This window comes from Giraffa tippelskirchi, chromosome 8 (genome assembly GCF_054371585.1).
Source record: "Giraffa tippelskirchi isolate mGirTip1 chromosome 8, T2T-mGirTip1v1.2.pri, whole genome shotgun sequence".
NCBI classification, from domain to species: Eukaryota; Metazoa; Chordata; class Mammalia; order Artiodactyla; family Giraffidae; genus Giraffa; species Giraffa tippelskirchi.
Genome location: NC_137282.1, coordinates 151,323,932 through 151,351,528, shown reverse-complemented (window position 1 = coordinate 151,351,528; position 27,597 = coordinate 151,323,932). Strand labels below are relative to the sequence as shown.

General features: G+C 41.4%; 1 protein-coding gene across 2 annotated transcripts in view; it reads left to right on the top strand.

Annotated features, from left to right (window-relative positions):
- Nucleotides 1-27,597, top strand: part of LOC145516678 (uncharacterized) — a 744,489-nt gene that overhangs the window by 713,409 nt on the left and 3,483 nt on the right. The window contains exon 3 of one of the 2 annotated variants that reach the window (XR_014061659.1): nt 25,820-26,286. The gene's annotated coding sequence lies outside the window, so the exon portion shown is untranslated. Of the gene's footprint in view, nt 1-4,015; nt 5,263-25,819; nt 26,287-27,597 lie in introns of those variants that run through there. The other variant, XR_014061652.1, reaches the window with a different exon arrangement.

Genomic DNA, 27,597 nt, shown 5'->3' with positions numbered 1-27,597 from the left:
ATAAAACTTGAAATATGTACATTACTAAAATTGCTGCAGTGGACTGGGGTCAGAGATTTATTGGGCATTCTAACAAAGTGAAGATGAATAGAAAAGATAGGTTTCCAGAATTTGCATATATTTGGCACTCTATAAAAGAGAGAGGAAGAGCCTTTATAACGTGGTGGTGGTCCCCGCTTTTCACGAGTGTTAATGCAGTTGATGGAATAAGATAGTGGGAAGTAGTAGCAGGCAGTCACTCCAGGTGCTGTATGGATGGGGAAGAAAGGTGAGGGTCCTAGAGGTGGCTTATTTTACCATTAAATTTTTGTGAACTGAGTAAAGATAAATAATAAATGTCCAAATAAAACTGTTTTGCATTATAAATTGGTAGCCTATGTAGTTGAAATACACTATCTTTATATTCTTTGTTCTTCAAGAACTTAGTGCAGTGTGTTGCCTATGGAAGTTTCATAATATTTGCTCATTTAACTGACAGCTGCGTGAACAATCAGGGTCCCAGGATTCCTCATTCGGGTATTTCCCCTCTGTGTTCGAAGAGTCTGTATGGTTTTACAAGATACATTGGTCAGGACTCAGACAGGGACATAGAAATAAATGGAAGAATTTTAAATGGAGGTAACAATACAGAAAATTGGTTACTAAACATTGGAAGAGCTAAAGGAATCTTTTTAAATTTATCGAAGGAATTTTTTTAAAGGAGGGTGTAATTGGTATTTGCAAGATGGTAATTCCATCCCATTAGCAGGAAAAGTAAGAGGAAAATAGTTTCTAAGAGCCCATGACCTCTGTTATTAACCCTGCTGTATAATCTCTTGCTGTTGGTGGAGCCTACACCACTGGTGGGCTTCCCAGGTAGTGCTATTGGTAAAGAACCTGCCTGCCAATGCAGGAGACTTAAGAGACGCAGGTTTGATCCCTGGGTCAGGAAAATCCCTGGAGAAGGGCACAGCAACCCACTCCGGTATTCTTGCTTGGAGAATCCCATGGACAGAGGAGCCTGGCAGGCTATAGTGCATGGGGTTGCAAACAGTCGGACACGACTGAAGCAACTTAGCATGAAGCACAGATGCGCCACTGGCACCACTTTCCAAGACCATAGGAGGAGCATGATTCTTTTGTTCCTGCTACCAGAAGTGCTACTTGAAACCAAAAAGGAAAAAAAAATGTTCTAGCTCTTATTCCCACCTTATTATCTCTTATTCTCCAGGAGGGTCTCCTGCTAGAAGAATATAAGGAAGCCAATTGGCAAGACTGTCTGTTAAATCAGGTTTGCAGACAACAACTGTTAATGAGACAAGAACATAGATGCATGGGAACAGACCTGAGAGCCAACAGAGAAGTAATTAGTACTGGCTAATCCAACTCAAATGCAAGAAGGAAACTGACAAGAATGCAGTAACCCCATAGATTAAATTCCATCACCAAAGGGAACTTTTTGATAGAAATTATACAGTGATCATCTGCCACAAAGTAAAACAGGAAAACCATCAATTTCTTCCTTTTGCATTGTGATGGATAGATTTAGGTTGAAGACACTTGCCTCTATTTACTAAAATGTGGTCTTGAAAGCACTTATAAAAATGATCAATAATATGCATCCTATATTACAATGTATAATATATGACCAATATAAATGATATACATTTATTAGACTCTTAATTGGCTAAGTGTTTGCCAGTAAACACTTAGGAGAAGAAAGAGACTGCAAAACGGAATTTAATGCCTGACACAGGGCCAAACACAGTATCTAAGGATGAGGTTTGATGAAAATAGCATATGAAAATTCACTCCCATTAAAGAATGGCTTTTTTCATGTCAGCTCAATAACTTCCAGGAAATAAATGAAGACATTTTAAAAATCAAAGTTGATATAATCATGTAAGTGGAGCCTTATAAAAATTGATAATGGCACAGCATACCAGCTCCAAAGTGTGACAACATTTACAAATCAGAAGAAAGTAATGAATTGTAATAAGTCTAGAAACAAGCTAAGAAGTAATTAATATTTCTGAATCAGTTTTGTGAAGCTATTATCTTAATTTTGAGCTTTTTTGAATAGAACAGGAAATATTGAGTAACAAAAGCAAGACATTCACTAAATGATGGTGGTTTCTAAGGTTCTTGTTGATGCACTTCTTATGTCTTTCCTTGTCATTGGAGACTGAACGGTTAGATTTCACCTTTGGAGACAATAAGCATCTATATAAGGAAAGTAAATTTGTAAAGCAAGTCAGCAGTCAAATAGAACCTGAATGACAAATACCAGATCTCCTCAAAGTTGTACCTACAGACAACATATGTCCTACCAAGGAAGTATCAAGTGCAAATTATTGGAATGTTTGTATTTCACAGTGACAGCCTTTGCCATTCATTAGTAGACACCTCGAAACAAATGCCATATCGTTGGTCTTGACGTTCTCATCCTCCTTTATTTCTAACAACTGTCTGTCATTTTTAGACCAAGGATGCCAGCTTTTCCCTGTGAAGACTCTAACGTCCATTCCCAAGCTCCAGAGATGGTTCTGCTGAGCAGACAGGAGAGGCTGTTCCCAGACTCACTCCTCTCCCGGGTATTTGAGGGCAGGAGGCTGGGGAACAGCCAGCAGTGCTGTCCCAAAGTCAATCTTTTGAAATTTAAGAACTTTGGACAATCACCATTATTTAGGCTGTTGTTATTTAGTCACTAAGTCATGTCTGACTCTCTGCGACCCCCTGGACTGTAGCCTGCCAGGCTTCTCTGTCCATAGGATTCTCCAGGCAAGAATATTGGAGTGGGTTGCCATTTCCTCCAGGGGATCTTCCCAAACCATGGATCGAACTCACATCTCCTGCATTGGCAGGCAGATTCTTTACCACTGAGCCACCTGGGAAGCCTGTTATTTAGGTAGTATCCTGAAAAAAAAACCACACACACACAAGCTCTACAGAAGGAGGAACCATAACAGGAATAGGATATTGAAGAACATGCCTCGTGTACGCACAAGTAATATGTTTGTAATCCTAGGACAACCTCTGGCCAAAGGATGTCTTAAAACTTGGTGCCCACCTATCTTCCATTTCCCCTTCTGGGGGCCACTTCCCTCCCCCATCTCAGCAGTGATCTGATTTCCTTCTAGAATATATGTGCCTATTCCTCATAGTATTTGTTTAGTTTATGAAAGACATGGGTGCAAGTTATATATATATATCATAAATGAGAGGTATGTTTGTATTAATGGGGTAGTCTGACACTAGTCATTTCTCTGAAACCAGGATGTGTCTTACTGCTAAAGGAAAGTCATAATTTAAAGTGGTCATGTTTCCTTTGGTCTTATTGGCACATGAAGTAATGGTATGGTTTATAATCTTTGATGTTAGAGATAACATAAAATATAGCACTTAGTAAATATATAATACTGAATGAATTTCAGATTCTTGTATGTAAACACTGATGCCACCGCTTAACTAAACTGATATCGTAATGTTTCTTTCACCTTCAAATGCTATTACCCCGTAGACTGGATACTCAGCAAGGGTGACTTGGTAAAGGAAATAAGTTGTTAATGAATGATCTTGCAAGGAAACTAAGCTTTGGCCAGCCAAAGTTAATAGGCAGAGAACAGTTTATTTGAATAGAAGTCCAGGCCGCCCAAAAGGGAGATGACCAAGAAGCCCAGAATCAAATAACATATGCAATATTTAACGTTTTTCTAGTTCTTAAACATCATCTTGCCTACTCTGCTGGAGCATACAGTAGCAAACACAACTCCTCTCCATAGCTATTACTTTAAAGGGTCAGGAAATTGTCTTCCCAATCTATAAGTCAAGTTAGAACATCTCTGATCAGAAGAAAAGAGAATGAATCATCCCCACCACACACAAAAAAAGGGCTGACAGTTTCTAATATGGTTGTAGCCCCAGAGAAAGCTCCTTAGCCATTTATCTGTTGCAGGCGTAATTACTTTTGATTCTATAAACTGTATTGAATTTTGAATGTATTATGGATTGTGATAACTGTGCCCTGTCCTGTTAGCCTTTTGAAGGTGAACGCACGTGGAAGCCCCCCTGGATGCATCACGGGGACCCACCAGGCGTCCTGCCAGCCAAAGATTTCCACTTTGATCTCCCAACAAGCGGCTTGTGACATGGTGTCCCCACAGAGCGGAAGGCACCGCACAGCAGTCTTTTAACTAACGTGCACAGAAGGAAAAATTTATGAGGTTCTTATGAAGTGGTTGTTTTAGCTCTGAATAGAGAAAAAGAGGGAGAGAGAAATAAGGCGCAGAGTTTTGTGACATAAGATCCAGTTGGGCCTGGTATGATTTTTATCATCTCAAAACATATTTGAGAAGACTAACCTCAAAACCCAAGACCTAGTCTCAATATGCCACATAAGAAATGGAAGGGAAAAAGTAGCTGGTCTGTAAACAACCCACAAAGCAAATTGCTGGTTGATATTTCCTGAACTAAAAATTCTTTGAGTTACAATGGGAACCGCTTCTCAGTATATAAGAGCATAAGTCCTCTCTTTGGTTCCAACAGGGCTTTGTCATAACTTGTAATAAGCTGAACATTGTAATGCGTGTTCTAAAAAAAAAAAATTGACTATTACTGTGTGTGCAGAAAATACAATGCCCATGCACTAGGACATTAACAAAACACCACCTGCACAAACTAAGATTGCAACTCTATTCTCAGCTTATCTTTGCTTTTCACTCACTGGGATCATTTCTGTTTCAATGGGAAGGAAAGCCGCACATGCAAGCATAATTCACACGTTAAACTGGAGCGACCACTTTTGTATGAATCAGCGCTCTGTAAACAAAACAAAAATCTGAAAAATTTTTAAATCCAAATATTCTCTGTCAGATAAATATAACAAGCTTCCATGATGACAATGGTAACCATGGTAGACTACAGTTAACACAGGCTTTTAAAATTGGGACTGGAATTTAGTGGGGCGGGGGGGGGGGTGCTTCGTAATTATGGGCTATTTAAAGAATTTTAAATTAACTCTACTTTTAAAAAGGAATATTTCAAAGTTTATGTAAAGCTGTCCTTTAACTTGATTCATAGAATTACAGAATTAAGGGACAGATAGGTGAAAGGCCATAAATAGAAATAATGATTATATTTATGCATCCTTTTGTAAAATGCCAAGAATTAACAAAGCTCTCAAAATCAATCCATCATCCATCTGTGGCAGGCAAGTGACAGATTTGCTGACTAATTGAAAACAGACAACCCAGGTGAATAATAAAAACCACCACAACCAATAAATATTGAATTATATTCCTTAAGTGTCATACCTTACACAAAACACTTGGCAGCTAATTTTTCTTTTTTTTATTATAATACTTAAAAAAATCTTTATTGAATTTGTCACACTATCGCTTCTGTTGTTTTTATGTTCTGTTTTTTTTTTTTTTGAGGCCTGTTGGAAGGACTGATGTTGAAGCTGAAACTCCAATACTTTGGCCACCTGATGCAAAGAGCTACTCATTTGAAAAGACCATGATGCTGGGAAAGATTGAAGGTGGGAGGAGAAGGGGATGACAAAGGATGAGATGGTTAGATGGCATCACTGACTCAATGGACATGGTTTCAGTAAGCTCTGGGAGTTGGTGATGGACAGGGAGGCCCAGCATGCTGCAGTCCATGGGGTTGCAAAGAATCGGACACGACTGAGTGACTGAACTGAACTGTGGGACCTTAGCTTCTCGACCAGGGATCGAACCCTCACCCCCTGCACTGGACTACCAGGGAAGTTCCTATAGTTATTTTCTTATTTAGTCCTTTCAGCAGCTCTATTAGGTAGGTACTCCTTAGGCTTTGAACTTGGCAAAACCCGAGGTTTTGGATTCATGAAACTTGCTTGTGTCAAACTGCCAGCCAGTGGCAGAGTTGGCAAGGCTCTGGATTTGAGCCGTAGCACCTCCCCATTCCCCCTGGGTCTGCTCATCACAGATTTCTGATACAATTGCTACAAAAGGAAAAGGGTAAGATAGCATCAAGAAGGCTGTGAGCAGGGCAAATGCACATCTGTAAATTTGGGGAACAGGGACTTCCTGGTGGTCCAGTAGCTTAAGACTCTGGCTCCCAATGCAGGGGGCCCGGATTCGATTCCTGGGCAGCAAGCTAGATCCTGCATGCCGCAACTAAGAGCCCTCATGCCACAACTAAGCCTGATGCAGCCAAAAAATGGAATGAATATTTTTAAAAATTAAAATAAAATTGGGGAAAGTAAGAGAACTGACTACAAGAAGAAAACCCAAAAGTGAAGCGTGAGCTTCCACAATCTGAATCATTACAATCTTATGAAATCTTACATTTCACAATCTTATGAAAACTTACAATCTTACAAAATCATTACAATCTTACGAAAGCGAGACTTAACACAACCACAGCACCTTAAACTGGGGAGTGATTTGAGAGTGTATTGTATTCCATCCGACACAAGGATTCCTTCCACTGCATTCTTGGCAGATGGCCATCTAGTCTCTGCTTGCACACTTCCAGTGATGGGGTGTTCACCACCTACCAGGCAGTCTATTCCAATTTTGAATGATTTTGAAAGAAGGCATGCCTATATGGAGCAAAAAATCAGAGGTGCTGGTACTTCATGGAATTCCTTTTACAAGTCACACGCAATCCAGTATCATGTGATCATTAAAAGGGAAACTATATTTGGTGTAAAATATGGGAGATAAAATATAACTCAGAGGGCAGCATAATTTCTTAAATGGTGTGTCAACATTTGAATCTGTTTCTTTTTGTTGTGTCAAGGCCAGGAAAAATCCAATAGCAAACCTGGATTACAGTACACAACCCTAAATAGAATTTACCAATAAACCAATGGCATTACCCATCACGAAACCATTGCACTTTGTTGTACCAGCTTTGTACCAGGATTGAGTTGGTAAATATATACATAATACCCAGTGGAACCAAGATTGAGAACTGAGCAGAGCAGCAGGTGTTTGCAGTGGATCTGTAAATAGGTAATTCCCACTAAAAGTCTGCTGCGAGAGGAGAGTAGGAGTACTTGAGTATTCCTTCTGATGTAGGAGAGGATGAGGGACAGAAGGACAAGCTGAAGGGTGGCGGTGGCCTCCCCATGGCCAGGCTTCCTACAGGGCAACATATCCCAGGTGGCTCAGTGGTAAAGAATCTGCCTGCCAATGCAGGAGATGCAGAAGACTTGGGTTCGATCCCTGGGTTGGGAAGATCCCCTGGAGAAGGGAATGGCAACCCACTCCAGTAGTCTTGCCTGGGAAATCTCATGAACGGAGGAGCCTGGTGAGCTACAGTCCAGAGTATCACAAAGAGTCTGACACGACTGAGTAAGACTGAGCACATACAGACAAAGGAATGTAAGTAATTAATATTTTGAAAGCTTATTATAAGGTAGTAGGTTTATACTTCTGAAGTAATGAAAGTTATAAGTAAACAAAGGTTTTTGAGACACTCAGATGCCTACTGAGTTACGTTATATCTTGTGGGAATACAACTACTAAAATGCCATCTCTATATATGCATCTTTATTCCTGCCTGACAATGAACAGATATAATATAGAAAGAGGATTCTTGCTTTAAAATGTCATTTTCACTTTGTGAATATATACATGCCTACCTCAGAAATACTGTAAATTTTAGATTTCCCAGTGTGTATAAAAGCTACATTTACATTAGACTGTAGGCTATTACATGTACAGTAGCATTAGGTTTGATAAAACAATGTACACACTTAAGTTAAAACATATTACTAAAAATTCTAACCATCATCTGAGCCTTCAACAAGTAGTCATCTTTTTTCTGGTAGAGGCTTTGAAATATTGCAAGAATTACCAAAATGTGATGCAGATACACAAAGTGAGCAAAAGCCGTTGGAAAAATGACACCTATAGACTGGCTCGATGCAACCTTCAATTTGTAAAAAATACAATATGGGCATAGCATCACAAAGCACAATAAAACGAGGTATGCCTGCAAATGTATGGTGGGGAGTTTGGAAAAGAGCATCTGCTCTGAGGATGAATCCTGGCCATGCCTGAAATTTGCAGAACAACATTTCACCCATCATAGAGCTATACAATCTAATCATAGACAAGATGAGGAGGTTAAGAAGAGATTTTCTTGATTGAACTTTGAAAATCGAAGCTGGCAACCAGCCTGCTTTGAGAAATTGTGCATACGTGCAGACTTGATTCATTCTTTCCACTCCCTAGACTGGAAAAAGACAGAAAAGTTGAGTGTTATGCTCCAGTTCTCATTCCTTGGACCATTCTGCCTGCCCCTCCCCTTCCCAGTTTCGCTACAGGACATTGAATGGCACCATCACAGAAAAGTCAAACTGGACTGTGAGGAGACCAAAATTAGGCTTGATCCCTCAACCAACATGGAATGATCAAGCCGAAATCATCTTCTATCCTAATCGTACTTACTTTGTGAACAAGGGAAACAGAGAGAACAGAGTTTTATCATACTGTGTTGTACTGATCTTGGATAAAACTCCTCCCAGTACACACTTTGTCTAAGACACTGCTTAGACAGCATATGTCTAATTTCATTTCTCCCCTATAGACTGAAAGCCACTTGAAGGTAGAAACCCATATCCATTCACTGTACTGTCAACAGCACAGAGGTGGCACATGGCATAACCAACAGATTCTCAACTAAATGGAACTATGGAGGTAGCACAAATTCTTACACAAAAGCCAAATATTAACGTATGCTCATTTGGGTCTCTGTTGACATTGGGTTTTTTCCAATGATCCAGAGGATGTTGGCAATTTGATCTCTGGTTCCTCAGCAAGAGAGTTCCAGAAAAACATCTATTTCTGCTTTATTGACTATGTCAAAGCCTTTGACTGTGTGGATCACAACAAACTGTGGAAAATTCTTCAAGAGATGGGAATACCAGACCACCCAACCTGCCTCTTAAGAAACCTGTATGCAGGTCAGGAAGCAACAGTTAGAACTGGACATGGAACAACAGACTGGTTGCAAATAGGAAAAAGAGTACATCAAGGCTGTATATTGTCACCCTGCTTATTTAACTTCTATGCAGAGGACATCATGAGAAACGCTGGGCTGGAAGAAACACAAGCTGGAATCAAGACTTCTGGGAGAAATATCAATAACCTCAGATATGCAGATGACACCACCCTTATGGCAGAAAGTGAAGAAGAACTAAAGAGCCTCTTGATGAAAGTGAAAGAGGAGAGTGAAAAAGTTGGCTTAAAGCTTAACATTCAGAAAACTAAGATCATGGCATCTGGTCCCATCACTTCATGGGAAATAGATGGGGACACAGTGGAAATAGTGGCAGACTTTATTTTCTTGGGCTCCAAAATCACTGCAGATGGTGATTGCAGCAATGAAATTAAAAGATGCTTACTCCTTGGAAGGAAGGTTATGGCCAACCTAGATAGCATGTTTAAAAGCAGAGACATTACTCTGCCAACAAAGGTCCGTCTAGTCAAAGCTATGGTTTTTCCAGTGGTCATGTATGGATGTTGAGAGTTGGACGGTGAAGAAAGCTGAGCACTGAAAAATTGATGCTTTTGAACTGTGGTGTTGGAGAAGACTGTTGAGAGTCCCTTGGACTGCAAGGAGATCCAACCAGTCCATCCTAAAGGAGATCAACCCTGGGTGTTCATCGGAAGGACTGATGTTGAAGCTGAAACTCCAATACTTCGGGCACCTCATGCGAAGAGTTGACTCATTGGAAAAGACCCTAATGCTGGGAAGGATTGGGGGCAGAAGGAGAAGGGGACGACAGAGGATGATATGGTTGGATGGCATCACTGACTCGGACATGGGTTTGGGTAAACTCCGGGAGTTGGAGATGGACAGGGAGGCCTGGCGTGCTGCAATTCATGGGGTCACAAAGAATTGGACACCACTGAGCGACTGAACTGAACTGATGCTGGGTTGGATAAACAAACAAGGAGTCTTTCATAATAAAAGGATGATACCATGTTCTAACACTTAAAAATCAGTACGAAGTCTAGGGAAGGAATGAGATCACTCTGATTTGAATTTTTAAAGGCAAAGATGGCAGAGAAGAGACAAAGTGGTTGGAACAAGAAAGAAGTCTAGAAAGTAGTCCAGAACAATGACTGACTCAGAAGAGAACATGAAAGGATGGCATTGGGACTGGGGACTTGGAGCCACTTCTTCTAAATGTTGCTTTAAGTGTATTAATGTTTGTACAAATAGCATATAAGACTCTCATCCACCATCTCTATAAAAGACTGTAGTGTCAGACAAATGGATAAAGAAGTTGTGGTACATATATACAATGGAATATCACTCAGTCATAAAAAGGAACAAATTTGAGTCAGTTGAACTGAAATGGATGAACCTAGAGCCTGTTATACAGAGTGAAGGAAATCAGAGAAAAACAAATATTGTGTAGTAACGCACGTACATGGTATCTAGAAAAACTGTACGGATGAACCTATTTGCAGGGCAGGACTATAGATGCAGACATAGAGGATGGACTTGTGGACACAGTGGGGGATGGAGAGGATGGGACGCATTGAGAGAATAGCATTTACATGTATACACTGCAAATGTGTACACACATGCTGTCATGTCCGATTCTTTGCGACCCCCACGGACTGTAGCCCTCCAGACTCCTCTGTGCATGGGATTTTTCAGGCAAGAACGCTGAAGTGGATAGCCATTTCCTACTCTGGGGATCTGCCCAACCCAGGGATCAAATCTGAGTCTCTTGGGTCTCCTATATTGGCAGAGGATTCTTCACGAGTGTGCCACCCCACATTCATACACTACCATGTGTGAAAGAGATAGCTAGTGGGAAACCACTGTATTACACACGGAGCTCAGCCTGGTGCTATGTGATGACCTAGAAGGGTGGGATGTAGATGGGAAAAGAGGCTCAAGAGGGAGGGACATATGTATAGTTATGGCTTATTTACGTTGCTGTACAGCAGTGGGCTTCCCAGGTGCCTCAGGGTCAAGAATCTGTCTGTCAATGCAGGTGAGGCGAGTTCGATCTCTGGGTTGGGAAGATCTCCTGGAGTAGGAAATGGCAACCCACTCCACTATTCTTGCCTGGAAAATTCCATGCACAGAGGAGTCTTGTGGGCTACAGTCCATGGGGTCACAAGAGTCGGATACAACTGAGCACGCATGTACGCATCCAACACAGCATTGTAAAGCAATTTTTCTCTAACAAAATAATAATAGTAAGATTGCAGTGTCAGACAGGGCTACCCGATGTAGATTCTGTTTCCAAGTCAGCTTTCTCACAAATGTCTCATAAATGTCTACATTTTCTGATAGAAGAACATAATGTGTTTATCTGAACCGGGCCAACCATTCCCCTCTCTCTTTTCCATGTATACCTCCTTGGTGGGGTTCATGAACAAGCAACATTTGGGCAGGAGAGAAAGGGCTTTGGAGTTGTCAAAAACCACCAGTTAAAAAGCTTCAAACTGTGTTCTGCGGGTATGTAACTACTGTGGAAGGAAATGCTTGAAAACAAGACATACATTTTTAACCAATGGAGACCGAAAAAGTTATTTTTATTTGATCTGAGCCTGACATCATTCAGTGTTTTTAAATTCCTTTGGAAATACTAAAACTTTCAATTCCCATGTTGTCTTCAAAGTGCTTCAAGGAATGTGAATGTGATATAATTACCTTTGGAAAGAATGAAAAGTAAAGGTTATTTTTTTAAAAGAATAAACTCGACGCAATCTTAAATTTGCAAGAAATGCCTCATTTGTCACTTCTTTATCTGACACATAGAAACAACACCAGGAGTTTTCTAGGTCTCTTGCAGAGATTCTCTGCCCCTCACATTTTATTCAGATGCTTCATAAGTGCTCCTTATTTGAAGCTTACATCGCTCAGAGTTAAATTAATATACTGGAGACTTCTTTACAATCCTCTTTCATCTTCTGCCTATAAATCATGGAACTGAATGCACTCAGAGACCCCCGACCCCATCATTTTATAGACGACAAATCTGAGATGTATAATGCCCAATATTTCAATGCCTAAGACTATCATCTGCTTTCAAAGACCCAAACCACAGAGTCTCCACTCTTTCTTCTGGGCTATAATAAAATATACAGCATAAAAAGGGGCTCCTGTTTTGGAGGCACTTTGCTTGATGCCTTAAGTGTATTAAGTTTGTTTTCCTCATAGGGAGATAATCCTACAAGAACATTACTGTTCTCTCCATTTAGATGAGAAAGCTGAGGCCCAGAAAGGTTCCACAACTCAACTGACATTTAAAAGCTGGCGAAACCTGGCCAAGAGCATAGTTCAGACTGATTCTAAGGTCATAAAGGCTCAGTTAACTTATTCCTCACCCTCAAGGTTAAGTGCAAACCTGAATATGGACATAATAGGGAGGAAGGGGTTGCCCTGAGGATTGTGACAAGAAAAAAAGGTGAAAATCAACCTGTTTATTGATCTAGTGGGAGGAAATCTAACCTAGACAGGGCTTCCCAGGTGGCGCTCATGGTAAAGAACCTGAAACACGGGTTCGATCCCTGGGTCCAGAAGATCCCTGGAGGAGGGAATGCCAACCCACTCCATTATTCTTGCCTGGAGAACTTCATGGACAGAGGAGCCTAGTGGGCTACAGTCCATGGGGCCACAAAGAGTCAGACATGACTTAGCAACTACACAACAACAAGGAAACTCATACAGAGGGCAATGTGCCTTCATCAATTATGCTCCACATCACCAGCAAGACCAACTCTCCTCCACCACCCCACCCCACCTCGGTGCTCCCCAACCTGGGTAAGTTTCAGCAGGTGGCACGGATCAGGCTACACCAGTTGTTTGTAGCCAATCTCCACTTCCATTGATCAGGGCTCAGCTGCTGAATAGGATACATACCCTCAGCATTATCCCTGCTCACAGGTATTACAGGGCAGTGACATTCAGTGGCAAATATATGATTCAGTCAAGCTGCTTATCTATTATTACATTTGATATAATTTTGTGTTTAGAGCTTTTCATGAATAGACTGATACTGGATGGAATCAGCATCCCATCCAGGTCAAGAATAAAACTGTGAGTGATAAGAATTACACATTAAGGATTTGGATACTGCTTACAGTCTCAGCAGAAAAGGTCCTGGTGGATCATAATTATTTTTTACTTCTCACCTTTGCTAAAAAAAAGAATGTGAAAGACAGGAAATAAGGAAGAGCTGTTTTGGCGTATAAAAAGATGTGAGTTTTTTTTAACTCTATATATTACAGGGATTGAGATCAGGGCCACGGTTCAAAGAGTACAGAGGACTCGATGCATAGGATGCCCTCAATTAATATTTGATGGAACAACAATGGGCTTCCCAGGTGGCACAAGTGGTAAAGAATCTGCCTGCCAGTACAGGAGATGCAAAAAACGTTGGTTCGATCCTTTGGTTGGGAACATCCCTTGGAGGAGGGCATGGCAACCCACTGCAGTATTCCTTCCCCAGAAAAGTCCATGGACAAAGGAGCCTGTCCATGGGGTCAAAAAGAGTCGGACATGACTGAGCATGCATATGCCATGCCAGAAGAACAATAATGAATCACTTTTATATACCTCTTTTCTTATTAAAATTTTTATATGTTATACTGGACTGTGTGGTACATTATAAAACATTTATTAGTATATAGGGGAGTTGGAGGTGGAAATTTCTTAGGCAGGGTCAGCTCCAGAAATCTTCTGCCCTTTCTTCCTAATTCCTCCCATATCACCAGTATTAACAACATATAACCAGAGATATAAGAAGGCTAAAGAACCAGGGGGAGCTGTTGAGAACAGTACAGCTTAAACTGCAATAAAATCCTAATGTTTAACCCTCTTCACCTCACTGATCTTGCAAATATAACCTAAGGCCCCACCCCACATATGTCATACCTAGCGATAATGCAGGCAGAAGAAATGAAAACAGGTGTTCTCCGTAAAGGCCTGGACCCTCCAGGCACCACCCGTGTCCACATAAATCCAAGGCAAACAGTATCCAGCTAAGTTGTAAGTGAGACTCATTACATTCCCCTCCCAAGGCAGGAGGACAAGGACAGGTAATCTAGCCCTTGTCAGTCTCAAAGACACACTGACAAACAGAACAGGGGATGGAATTCTCTTCCCTCCTCATTCTTTTTTTTTTTTTTTTTTTAATCTTTTGGCCATGCTGCACGGCATGTGGGATCTTAGTTCCCCGACTAGGGATTGAACCCGTGGCTCCTGTATTGGCAGCATGGAGTCTTAACCACAGGTCCACCAGGGAAGTATAGCCCTCCTGACATTCTTCAGGAAAGAAGTGGGACTCTGGGTCAACACAAAGTGAAACTGGAATATGCCAAATTATACACACCAGGGACTGGGGACACTACCAGCTCCCAAAACGAGCAAAGCCGGTTGCTGGTTGGGAGTCTCAGACTCCACAGGACCCTTTGATCATCCGAGTTCGTGGTCATATCTCAATCTCTTTGGCAAAAAGACCACAGGAGAGGCGACAGGTCAAGTGTAGCTTGTATTTCTAGCTTTGGGGACCCGGTAGAGAGAAGCGGCAGAGTCTGTTCTTTTCTGATCTGAACTTGCAGCCGGAAGCACCAAGAGACATGAATATCTAAGAACAGGGGAGACATTGAGGGAAGTCTTGCCAATGGGCCCACAGGGTAAAGTGTATCTGATCTGCTCCAACAACCTTCTCAGCACCAACTGGAATCATTTCCTCTCCCACAGCAGACACAGACTATTAAAGTGCAATATTCCTCCCAGGATTCCGGAAAATCACATTGACATGTCCAGCTGCCTCAGAGATTTTGCCTTCATGGGGCAAAAGAGAGACCTATTGGATCCCAGGCTGCTTGCTGAGGGGTTGCTGCAAATCTGAGAGCCCAGAAGAAAGATGATTACTATGGAGAGAGTGCAGGACAAATGTAGACAGGCCAGAAGAGGCATTTAGATACGGCACACAGAACCAGAGCCTCGCTAACACACGAGCTCGGCATTGCTAGATTCTGGCTACTACATGTTACAGTGCTGATTTCCCAGAGGCGGTGTTTCCTATGGATTCTGTTAGTTCCTGGATATTTTTCATAATGTGGCTTCCCAGGTGGTGCAATGGTAAAGAATCCGCCTGCTGGTGCAGGAGACACAGGTAATGTAGGTTCAATCCCTGGGACAGGAAGATCCCTTGGAGTAGGAAATGGCAACCTACTCCAGTATTCTTGCCTGGAAAATCCCATGGACAGAGGAGCCTGGTGGGCTATAGTCCATGGGGTCGCAAAGAGTTGGATATAACTGAATATGCACACACACATTTTTCATGATGGATTTTATTGACATAATCCTGGACCCAGTACCTACGCTTCATCAACCACATTGCTAGTGAATGCTTCGTGGTCTTTGGCACATAAAGGAATATTTCCGGGCAGGCTCTCCCTGTACCATCGCATCCTCAGGGCAAGATCATCAGTATGTAGAGAATTCCTGGAGGGATGCATGACTTAACAAGACTGTTCTTGTAAAATAAGAAAAGAATCCCCAAACTGGAGATGTCTTTTTAAAACTTTACTAAAGTTCAAATCTGTATTTATACATAAACTATTTAATGTACTTTGTTCATTACATTTGTTTAACTCGGGAATATTTCATCCATTTAGATACAGGCAAAGATCAATATATTTGGTTTACAAATCCCCTTAAAATATGAATAGTCACAGTTTGATCCCTACAAAATGAGCAGAACACTTAAAATGTCTACTGTCATTCTCCCCAGATTTTCACAGTTCTTTCCCATCACCAGGATATCATCCCATAAGATAAGAAGGTCAGTGGTTTTGAGGTTCTGGCTTCAAGACTATAAATGTGTTTTTTTTTAATTGAAGGATAATTGCTTCACAGAATTTTGTTGTTTACTGTCAGACCTCAACATGAATCAGCCATAGGCAAAAATACATATATCCCCTCCCTTTTGAACCTTCCTCCCATCCACCTCCCCATCCCACCCCTCTAGGTTGATACAGAATCCCTGTTTGAGTTTCCTGAGCTATATAAATGATTTTGGGCAGCACTTGCAAAGCAAAAAGGATACATGGATGACGATATCCACAGCACATAAAATTTACTTTGCAAAATGTGTGCAGTTTAAGAAATGAAAAGGAAAATGTGCTGGCCAAAAAAGCATCACTGACTACGGCAGAAATGAAATGTGCAAGAAATTCAGAGCACTTCATATAATCAAGGGGCAAGTGCACGGTCTGTCTGCCCCATGTCCCCCAGACTAAATAGCTAAAGTTCCTGTTTTGCAAATCTGATTTCTTGCCCAGAATGCTGTTAATAATTGGTTCCTGGGCTGGCATGCCCATTGAGATGTACGAAATGGCTCTTGTTGTTATTTTGATGACAAGAAAAGCTCTGTCAGAGTCTTCTTTCCTGTAACCACTCACTCTCTCTTCGCCTCATGTCACTCCCCCCGCCTCCGCCCCCGCCCCTGCTCATTTTACCCACATTAAAGCTGTAAGTAAATAAATGACAGGCTGTAGCCCATCATCAGGTGACAGATCATCCTGTACTGGCTCTGGAGGACAGAGACGTTGTCATCTGTCTGGTCCCCCTCACATCCCCTGTCAGCCTTGCCACATCCGGGTGGCACGTCACAGCCACTGGAGCAAGATGAATACAGCAGTGTAAACATCAGCTGGAAAGCAGAGCCAATCAAACATGTGACTCTGCACTGAAGCCCTTCTGCTGCCGGAAAAGAAAGGCTTGCAGAGGGAAAGAGATGCCTTTTAGTGGCCTGCTTCTGCTGCCGGTGGTTAGTATTTCATTGAATTAATAGGGTTTGGCTTTTTTTTTTTCCAAATTGAATGTGAAAGTCATAGTGCAAAATCTCTTCATTCTTAGAGTTAATCCATAGTTATTGGATTTACCTAATCATCCAGGTGGCTCAGTGGTAAATAATCTGCCTGACAATGCCGGAGACACAGGAGACTGAGTTCGATCCCTGCATTGGGAAGATCCCCTGGAGGAGGAAATGGCAACCCACTCCAGTATTCTTGCCTGGAGAATCCCTATGGACAGAGGAGCCTACCGTCTATGGGGTCGCAAAGAGTCGGACACGACTGAGCACGCATGCATAGTGTCAGAGTGTAGCAGACACAGAGTGTACAGTGTCACAGTGTCAGAGTCCAATGAGACCTCTTCAGAACCATGACGTTGCGGTCTCAGAGCATCACATCCTTACCCATGATGAAAGTTTAGCCAAGGTGCAAGAAGTGACAACAAAGATGATGAAACATCTCACTGGTGAAGCTGAAGTGGCATTGGGAAGGGTTTCCAAAACAAATAATGAACCGTGTGTTAAAATAAACCAAGTCATAAAAACATCAGGAGGAAAGCCAGAATAATGATGACTTCCCAGTGTGAGGGGAAATTCAAAGAAGCGTAATGAAACTCCTTCCCAAATGAAAACAGCTGGCTGTGTGCATCCTCATGGATTTTCCATCTCCCTCTTGTTACTGTTTAAGAAGCTTTGTGGTGCTGCCACTTTAGAAGACCTTGCTCATAGCACATGAGGAAAAGAAAAATTAAAGTTGCATTTAAAAAAATCACTGTCAGGGACTTCTGCAGCAGGCCAGTGGTTGGAACTTCGCTTTCCAATGCAGAGGGTATGGGTTCTTTTCCAATGCAGAGGGTGTGGGTTCTATCCCTGGTCAGAAAGCTAAGATGCCACATGCCTCATGGCCCAAAAAAAAAAAGGAAAAAAGAAAACAGAAGCAGTATTGTAACAAATTCAATTTTTTAAAAAGAAAGACAAAAAAAAAATCTCTTGTAGTAGCTGGGGGTGGATGTGGAATGATTAAATATGACAACCAGCTTCTACTATGATTTCTTGGACACCGAACACACCGACTCTCACATTGAGAGCAGCATTGACAAAACTTTCACCATTTGAGGCCATCAGTCAAGCACGGATGATTTCTGAAAACTAGGTATTTTGTTGTTTATCAAAAGCACTTATGTAGCTCTTCAGCAGTATAAAGCACTGAAGCAATAATACCAACAATACAGGAATTTTCCCAAACCCTTAGTGATTCTAAAGAAAGAAAACCTGCAGATTCTATCCATACCATTAGATTAAAAGCCATTGAACACTGACTACTGATAGCTCTACATTATTTGATCTATCTTTAAAGGCAAATTCTGGTCCTATCCTAACTATTCAACCATATTTCTTTAACTTTATTACTTTCCTGTTATGGTTTGAATGTCTGTGTACCCTAAAAGTTCACTTGTTGAAATCCTCATCCTTGATGTGACGGTATCTGAAGGTGGGTCCTTTAGAAGGTGACTACATCATGAGGGTGGAGACCTTGTGAATGAGATTAGTGCCCTTATTAAAGAGATCCCATAGAATTCCCTAGCTCCTTCCACCATGTGAGGAGTTAGCAAGAAGGTTCTAGGTTTGACCCAGGAAGAGAGTTTTCACCAGACACTGAATCTTCCAAGTTCTTGATCTTGGACTTCCCAGGCTCTAGTACCATGAGAAATAAATTTCTGTTGTTATGAATACCAGACCACCTGATTTGCCTCTTGAGAAGTCTGTATGCAGGTCAGGAAGCAACAGTTAGAACTGGATGTGGAACAACAGACTGGCTCCAAATAGGAAAAGGAGTACATCAAGGCTGTATGTTGTCACCCTACTTATTTAACTTATATGCAGAGTACATCATGAGAAATGCTGGGCTGGATGAAGCACAAGCTGGAATCAAGATTGCTGGGAGAAATATCAATAACCTCAGATATACAGATGACACCACCCTTACGGCAGAAAGTGAAGAACTAAAGAGCCTCTTGATGAAAGTGAAAGAGGAGAGTGAAAAAGTTGGCTTAAAGCTTAACATTCAGAAAACTAAGATCATGGCATCTGGTCCCATCCCTTCATGGGAAATAGATGGGGACACAGTGGAAATAGTGGCATACTTTATTTTCTTGGGCTCCAAAATCACTGCAGATGGTGACTGCAGCCATGAAATTAAAAAAAACACTTACTCCTTGGAAGGAAAGTTATGACCAACCTAGACAGCATATTAAAAAGAGAGACATTACTTTGCCAACAAAGGTCCATCTAGTTAAGACTATGGTTTTTCCAGTAGTCATGTATGGATGTGAGAGTTGGACTATAAAAAAAGCTGAGCGCTGAAGAATTGATGCTTTTGAACTGTGGTGTTGGAGAAGACTCTTGAGAGTCCCTTGGACTGCAAGGAGATCCAATCAGTCCATCCTAAAGGAAATCAGTCCTGAATATTCATTGGAAGGATTGATGTTGAAGCTGAAACTCCAATACTTTGGCCACCTGATGCGAAGAGCTGACTCATTTGAAAAGACTCTGATGCTAGAAAAGATTGAAGGTGGGAGGAGAAGGGGATGACAGAGGATGAGATGGTTAGATGGCATCACTGACTTAATGGACATGAGTTTGAGCAAACTCTGGGAGTTGGTGATGGACAGGGAGGCCTGGTGTGCTGCAGTCCATGAGGTCACAAAGAGTTGGACACGACTGAGTGACTGAACTGAACTGAACTGAATACATCTACATACAACATGGTATTCAGGCAATAAAACATGATTCTATACATTAATATCAATTCCCATGAATGATATCCCTGGTGTGTTGTTTGGTGAAATAAAAACCATCATACACAAAATGTTTCTATTTTTTAAAATTAACATATTTAATTATGTATATACTCATGTATAATTGTACCTATGTTTTACATATCCACATTCATATTTATATCAAGAGAGTCAGGGAATACACACCTATGTATACATGTGGATTCTTTATGGACCAGGGGATCATTTTATGTGTGTGTGTGTGTATGTGTGTGTGTTAAGTGTATCTACACTTTACAATCTTTCAAAAGTAAACATGGACTGCCTTGGTATTATTGACTGAATAAAAATGCACAACCTAAAAGCTGAGGGAAAGAAAGTGAAAGCGTTAGTCATTCAATCATGTCCAACTCTTTGCCATATCATGGACTGTAGCCCGCCAGGCTCCTCTGTCCATGGAGTTCTCCAGGCAAGAATACTAGAATGGGTTGCCATGTCCTACTCCAGGGGATCTTCCCCACCCAGGGATTGAACTCACGTTTTATATATTTTATTTGGTGGACTTTCTGAGGACTTCAAGTCCAGGAGGCAGCCTCTCAGATAGCTCTGAGGGATGGTTCTGAAGAGGTAGGGGAGGAACCAGGATATATAGGAGTTTTAGCAACAAAATACCAGGTAGTTGGAACATCAAAAGATTACTGTTCATTAAAGAAAACCAGATATCTTAAGTTGATGAATTTTGCAAGAGTCTGGGCTCACTGAAATCATTCCTTTGATATGCACCTTAGCTATCTAGGGCCAGTATCCTATTCTTTTCCATCTTAATGCCTTCAGGGTGCACTCTCAGGGGTGGCAGCATGGCTGAGGGCTTGGCAGTAGACAGCCCATTTGTCTCCGTACTGAGTTCCCTCAGGGTTCACCGCTGCGGGGCGGTGGGGGGTGGGGGGGTGCTTGGTAGTGGCTGAGCACCTATTGGCCACAGCATCCTTTGTTTGCTGATACAGCAGGCAAAATTTTCTATCCACAGTAGCAGAAATAATTTCATAACCATCTTCAAACTCCAGCTCAAGTGTTCTTTTTTCACACAAAGTTTTTCTTGAAATCTCATCAGCAAGTTCTTTTTCTCAGTTGTTTCTGTATCTATGTCATGCTATTTAAATTTTGTTGCCTTGGTCGCTAAGTCATGTCTGACTCTTTCATGACCCCATGAAAAAGTAGCCCACCAGGCTCCTCTGTCCACAGGATTCTCCAGGCAAGAACACTGGAGTGGGTTGCCATTTCCTTCTTCAGGGATCAAACCCATGTCTCCTGCATTGCAGGCAGATTCTTTATAGTCTGAGCCACCTGGAAAGTCCTCTGTTTAAATTTTAGCTTTGGGTTAAAAACATCTGTGTATTATTACAATATAAACTACATGAGAGTTGCAGTCCTTCTAATTTATCCTTGCGTGTTAGCTAGTAGCAAGTGTTTAACAAATACCTTTATATAAATCACTATTAATCATCAGTAATTAAAAATTTGATAGCATGTCATAATCACTTGAAATGTACATTTTAAAGGTCCAGAGAGCTGGGTCCATCCATTCTGTGGTCAATGCAGCCAGCCTCACATTTAGGTCAGAAGTGGAGGCCTGCAGTCTGAAATTTAATTGCTTGTTTAACCTAAGTATTTCTCCTTCAGCCAGGCATGCTTATTCTATCTGTTCACATAAATGCCCTGAATTAATTCCTGCCCTTGCAAAAAGTGTAGAAGCAATGGTAAACTGATTAGCTATCATAATCAAGGTGCCAGGATCATTGTAAACGTTTAATAAATGTTTCCAGGAAAATCATCATATTCTCTCATCACATTCCTAACTTTCAGCACCTACAGATAACTTCTACAGGAAGTTCTCTAATTGCCTTTACTCTCCCCTTTTCTAAAGGTTTCCCTGATACTCACCTAATTGTCTTCTCGAGAGCTGATTCACCTCTTAGCCTGATTATAATATTTTTGTAAGGACAGATAGTTCAGCCAGCCTGGCACAGGAAAGGTAGATATTTCAGCTGGCTTGGCAATAGGAAAGCTTCAGGATCAGGACGAGAGTTTCCTGGGTAGGGAATGGGATCCATGGTTATGCGTTTTGGTTATAGGCTTATCTTATCTCAGAAGTGAGTCGGCACAGACAGGAGCAGGTAACGAAAATCATTACTGGGCAATAGGGAGATAGGAGGGAAGAAAATCCAAACATGGATATTCTTAAGCATTAATTCAAGGAGAAATGTGCACAGTAGGCAGGTGGGATTTCCACTAAGAAGATTAAACCAGGGAGATATTAGTTAGATAATAGTTAAAACAGTTCTGCGAGATGCCTTCTGTACCCGATACAAGGCAACTAAGTGTCTGTCACTGTCACCTGTTGTCACTGCTGCTTATCAGCTTTGTTCTTTACTCATTGTTTCTCCTAACTTCTTAGTTTGCTGTTGTTCAGTGGCTAGGTCATGTCCGACTCTTTGTGACCCATGGACTGCAGCATGCCAGACTTCCCTGTCCTTTGCTATCTCCCAGAGTTTGCTCAAATTCATGTCCATTGAGTCAGTGATGCTATCTAACTATCTCATCCTCTGCAGCCCCCTTCTCCTTTTGCTTTCAGTCTTTCTCAGCATCGGTTTTTTTTCTGATAAGTCAGCTCTCTGCATTAAGTGGCCAAAGTGTGGTAGCTTTAGCTTCAGCATCAGTCCTTCCTATGAATATTCAGAGTTGATTTCCGTTATGATGGACTGATTTGATCTCCATGCAGTCCAAAGGACTCTCAAGAGTCTTCTCCAGTACCACAGTTTGAAAGCATCAGTTCTTTGGTGCTCAGCCTTCTTTATGGTTCAGCTCTCGAATCCATACACGACTACTGGAAAAACCATAGCTTTGACTATACGGACCTTTGTCAGAAAAGTGATGTCTCTGCTTTTTAATACACTAAGTTTGTCACAGCTTTCCTTCCAAGGAGCAAGTATCCTGGTCCTAAATCCCAGGCACATATCAGTCCCCACCAGTACAAATCAGGATCCATTTCTGGGAGGAACTGTGTGTCTGACCAAAGAGATGAATATTGAGGAAGAGGGTACGGATGGGAAGAGAAACAAATACAGAATGGAACATGGCCATTTAGACCAGTGCATTGCTGGACACAACTCTTTATCTGTGTAATCAATACATTTAAACAATATAGCACACGGAATATCATTTACTGCAATGTTGTGTGTGTGCTCAGTCGCTCAGTCCTGTCTGATTCTCTGCGACCCCATGGACTGTAGCCCACCAGGCTCCTCTGTCCATGGAATTCTCCAGGCAAGAACACTGAAGTGGGTAGCCATTCCCTCCTCCAGGGGGTCTTCTTGATCCAAGGATTGAATCTGGATCTCCTACACTGCAGGCAGATTCTTTACTATCTGAGTCATAGAAGGATGTGAGTTTTTTTCCTTAAAAAGGCATATATTTGAGACATCCCTGGAGGTCCAGTGGTTAAGACTCCACGCTTCCAATACAGGGGGCACCGGTTCAATTCCTGGTTGGTGAACTGGATCCCACATGCTATTTGGCCAAGAAAATATCCATACATTTATCTAAAATATCATTTGATACTTTCTCACTCTAGACATTTCTTTCTTTTTATCAGACATCTGACCTGCGGTGCTCTCTCCCCCAAGCCAAGTCTCAGTTTTATTTCCAACTACCCTATGGGGATTTACCTGTGATTTCAGTTTTCATAGGAAATATACTGATACCTTGTTTTCTTTGCCTGAATTGTAATGTATAAAAGCCTCCTTGAATTTTCTCAGATCTGCCCACCAGCTTCCCATTTTTCCTTCATACCAAGATAGAAAATACAATAAGTCCATGGAAACAACATCGATGTATAATCATAATCATTGATTATGATTATAAATTCATAATTCTTCTCCTTCATAGATGAAAGATGAGAAGCATACAGAAAACTGTCTCTCTAGCCTGTACTGCTTGTGTGGTTTGGCCCAAGCACAGAGAAACTAGGCGTGTGCAACTAAAGCCATATGGGAGACGAGTGTGTGCGTGTGTGTGCGTGTGTGTGCGTGTGTGTGTGTGTTTGATGGAAAAACAGAGACAGAGAAACACATGAGATAGGAAGAGAGAGAAAGAAAAGGAGAAAAAGAGAAACAATAACAAACTGAGAAAGAGGATGTAGCTACATATGAACATTAAATCCAGAGGCCACCCTGAGAAATATGCCGGTTAATAGCAGTCCACTCTGAAGCCTGCAGTCCGAAAAGGAAACCCAAGAGACTTATGGTCACTGAGATGATGTTTGTACAAATACAGAGAGACAGGCTCTAACCTTTCAACAAATGTTTTCCTACCCGTCCTCCATCCATCCATCCACACACACACCCCTAGCACCCTAGAATAAGAGAAGGCACCCCTGCCTTCATCTGTTTAGCAAAATCTGCTGCAGGATTAATCACTCCCTGGCGGCTCAGTCGGTAAAGAATCTGTCTGCAATGAGAGAGACCTGGGTTGGAAAGATCCCCTGGTGAAAGGAATAGCAACCTACTCCAGTATTCTTGCCTGGAGAATTTCATGGACAGAGGAGCCTGGTGGGCTACAGCCCATGGGATTACAGAGAGTCAGACACGACTGAGTGACTAACTTTCTTTCACTTTGCTGCAGGATTCCTCTAAGTAACAAATACCATTAAAACACTGAAAACATTTCATTTAAAAAACCAATTTTATCAAAATAATTACAACTTCATAAATCTAGCCACAGCTTTCCAGCTTTTTTGGAATACCTTCACTTTCAAACCATGCTTTTTTCTAATTTAATACAAAACTATGAAAAAATGAACTCCAATGGGAGTTAAACATATTCTTTTAAAGATCTGCAAATGTCTGTTTCAGTTAAGTGCTTTGGCTCTGATCTGTCATACTGCTCTTCCACTTCCACCCTATGGAAAGATATAAAAGGTTACTCTGAGAATTCAAGTACTTAAGAGGAAAGAGAAATGTTAAGGAAATTTCCTCAGGAGCAGCAGACGTGTCTCTTCCAATAAACTCCTTAACGAATTTTCCACGTTGTCAGAGTTCTTTAGGCTAAAATTAATTAACCTGAACTTTCAAAATGAATCATAAGGAGCGTGGATGCTATTTCTCTGTGTTGGCATGCAAAATGGAGACTGCATCTGTCTCCATTCACAAATGCCATCAGAGGGCACTTGAATTTGGTTTGTTGCACAAGTAGTTCGGAAGGTGGAACAGTTTAAAAAAAAGAGAGAGAGCGAGAGTTCATTAAATGTTCAGAGTTACTTGAATCAAAAATGTTTCATCACGGAAGATTTCATGGAGTAAATGAGACTTTAGGGACATTTGGATATATAGTTTTTGAGGGGGAAGAAAGGAGGTGCAGTTAAATTAAGGGGGATTCTCAAATAACAGTGTGGGCAGCCAAGATTCTTTTTTACATGAAACTTTCCAAAACCTCCTGGGTTTCATATGAAACTCTCCAAAATGATGAAGGTGGCTTTGGGGTGAATCATTTGATCCAAGATGACCAGAATGAGCTAGAATAAAAAAGGGGAAAAGCAGGCTTCCCCAGCCGCTGTTTGGATGGAGAACTTGTTTCAAATTATCACACATAGCCTGAAGGGAGAGTGCTTCTGAACTCGACAAAACCTATATTCACGCAATGTGTCTTCCTGCTCTGGCAACCTATCTGTACTTACAAACTCTTCTCATTACCAGTAGGAGAGAACCATCCTCCATCAAGTAGCAAAGGATAGAAACAGGACCCTGGGGGGTGGGCTGTCGTCAGTGACTCCTGCACAAAAGACAAAGAACTGGCTATGGAACCAAGTATCTCAATGTTTGAGGCTTCCCAGGTGGCACAGCAGTCAAGTATCTGCCTGCAATGCAGGAGACGCAAGAGACACAGGTTCGATCCCTGGGTCGGGAAGATTCCCTGGAGGAGGAACTGGCAACCCATTCCAGTACTCTTGCCTGAGAAATGCTATGGACCAGACAGAGGAGCCTGGTGGGCTACAGTCCATGAGGTCACAAAGAGTCCGACACGACTGAGTATGTGTACACATGTGCATGCGTGCACATACACACACACATCTCAATGTTTACCCTCCCATGAGTAAGTTTATACTCAGTGCCTCTGAGCTTTCCTTTCCTTAAGGAAGTTTATTACTTAAACAGATTTCCTAATGTGTTTCTAGGGATCCCCACAGGGCTCCACGAGTCAAGCATCACACCAGTCTTTTGTGCATAGCTCTGATTGGCCACATCAGGGCTCTACTGCCTCAGGCTGCCAGAATTTTCCAAGGAGGCTGGGCTGCACTGGGATTCCTTCTTCACTGTCTGAGATGTTGTCATCACCTCCGAGGAGATGTGGAGAAGCTAGACGCTTATCATCACTCCAGCTGAAAACCTGACTCCAAATGTTCCAAGACCACGGTGAGTCAGAACATCTACAACTTGGCTCTAGTAAGTCTAATGACAGAAATCTGTATCTTTTGCTTTTGTAAAATAAGGAGTGCATTTCCTCTGTCGCAATCAGAAAAAGCTGCTCAAGCCCTCAAACATTACAGAAATCTTAATTACACAATAATTTTGTCCCTGGGGTGCAAAATGCTCTTGGAAAGGCAGAACCAAAAAAAAAAATTGTATTTTTCAATCATTGTACGTAATACCAACACACCAATTCCCTCCAACAGAGGGCAGGGGGAAATCATATATATCTATATCATCTATATCTAGGCTTGAGCATTCAGTTGCTCAGTCATGTCTGACTCTGCTATGCCACGGACTGTAGCCCACCAGGTCCCAATGTCTGGGGGATTCTCCAGGCAAGAATACTGTAGTGGGTTGCCATTTCCTCCTCCAGGGGATCTTCCTGACACAGGGATCAAACCTGAGTCTCCTACATTGGTAGGTGGATTCTTTACCACTGTGCCATACCTATATCTATCCATATCTATTTGGGAATACACTCAGTAGACTGGAGTTCAGAAACAGTGCTTAAGAGTTGCACTGATAAATTTTTTAAAAATAGAATATCAGCCACTCAGATAAATTATCTGGAAAGAGTCCAGGAAAAGAAATGAGGCAAAAGAGAACTTTGTTCTCATTTTAGCCCTGCAGTTCCCAAACGATGTGCTGTGGTACCCTTGGTGCTTCAGTGCTTTCACAGAGATATGCATAGGGAAACAAACTGTCACTTACTAAATACCATGTGAGCTATGACTTTTAAGCTGCTTGGATCTGAATTAACTTCATTAAAAAATTAGTTTGTACATAAAGTAAATTAAATGGAACTATTAGATATTTCTTTTGACCTAAGAAGACTTTAAAAAGTTACCAAGACAAAAAGGGTGCTGTGAAGAGAGTAAGTTAGGGAACCTCTGGTCTAGTCAGTTGATGATGGCTGGCATTCCTGTGCAGGAAAGCCAAATACAGCAAAGCCCTAGTCTTTGGATGGTTTAGAAATAAGGTAATGCTTTTGCAAAACCTGATGTTGCTTAATGTGGGAAACTTTTATTTGCTTGCATATTTACACTGAAAAAAAATATTTTCTAGTTTAATATAGATGGGAAATACATTCAACCAATGCATCTTCCTTTTTTCTTACTTAATGTGTTAGAACACAGAAAAATTCAGAGTTCATAGATTGCCTATGTATCTTCCTTTACCCATCTTTCCATAACTGATGGTTTTATAAAATGGTGGTGTAAAAAGGACATGGACACTCATGAGAAAGCTAAGATAGGAAGAGATGGCCTGGCATATATAACACAGCTACTCAAGAATCACCTACATGAAAATTTGACCTTGAAATATTTACTGCACTACAGTTTTTGATACTTTGAAAGCCATCTACTAATGAGGAAGTGTATAAAAATTGAAAGCTATAGGGTTACACTCTTACCATTATTTCTAAGATATATATTTTTAAGGCATTCTCTTTTATTCTAGTATGTGTTAAGACAGAATAGAG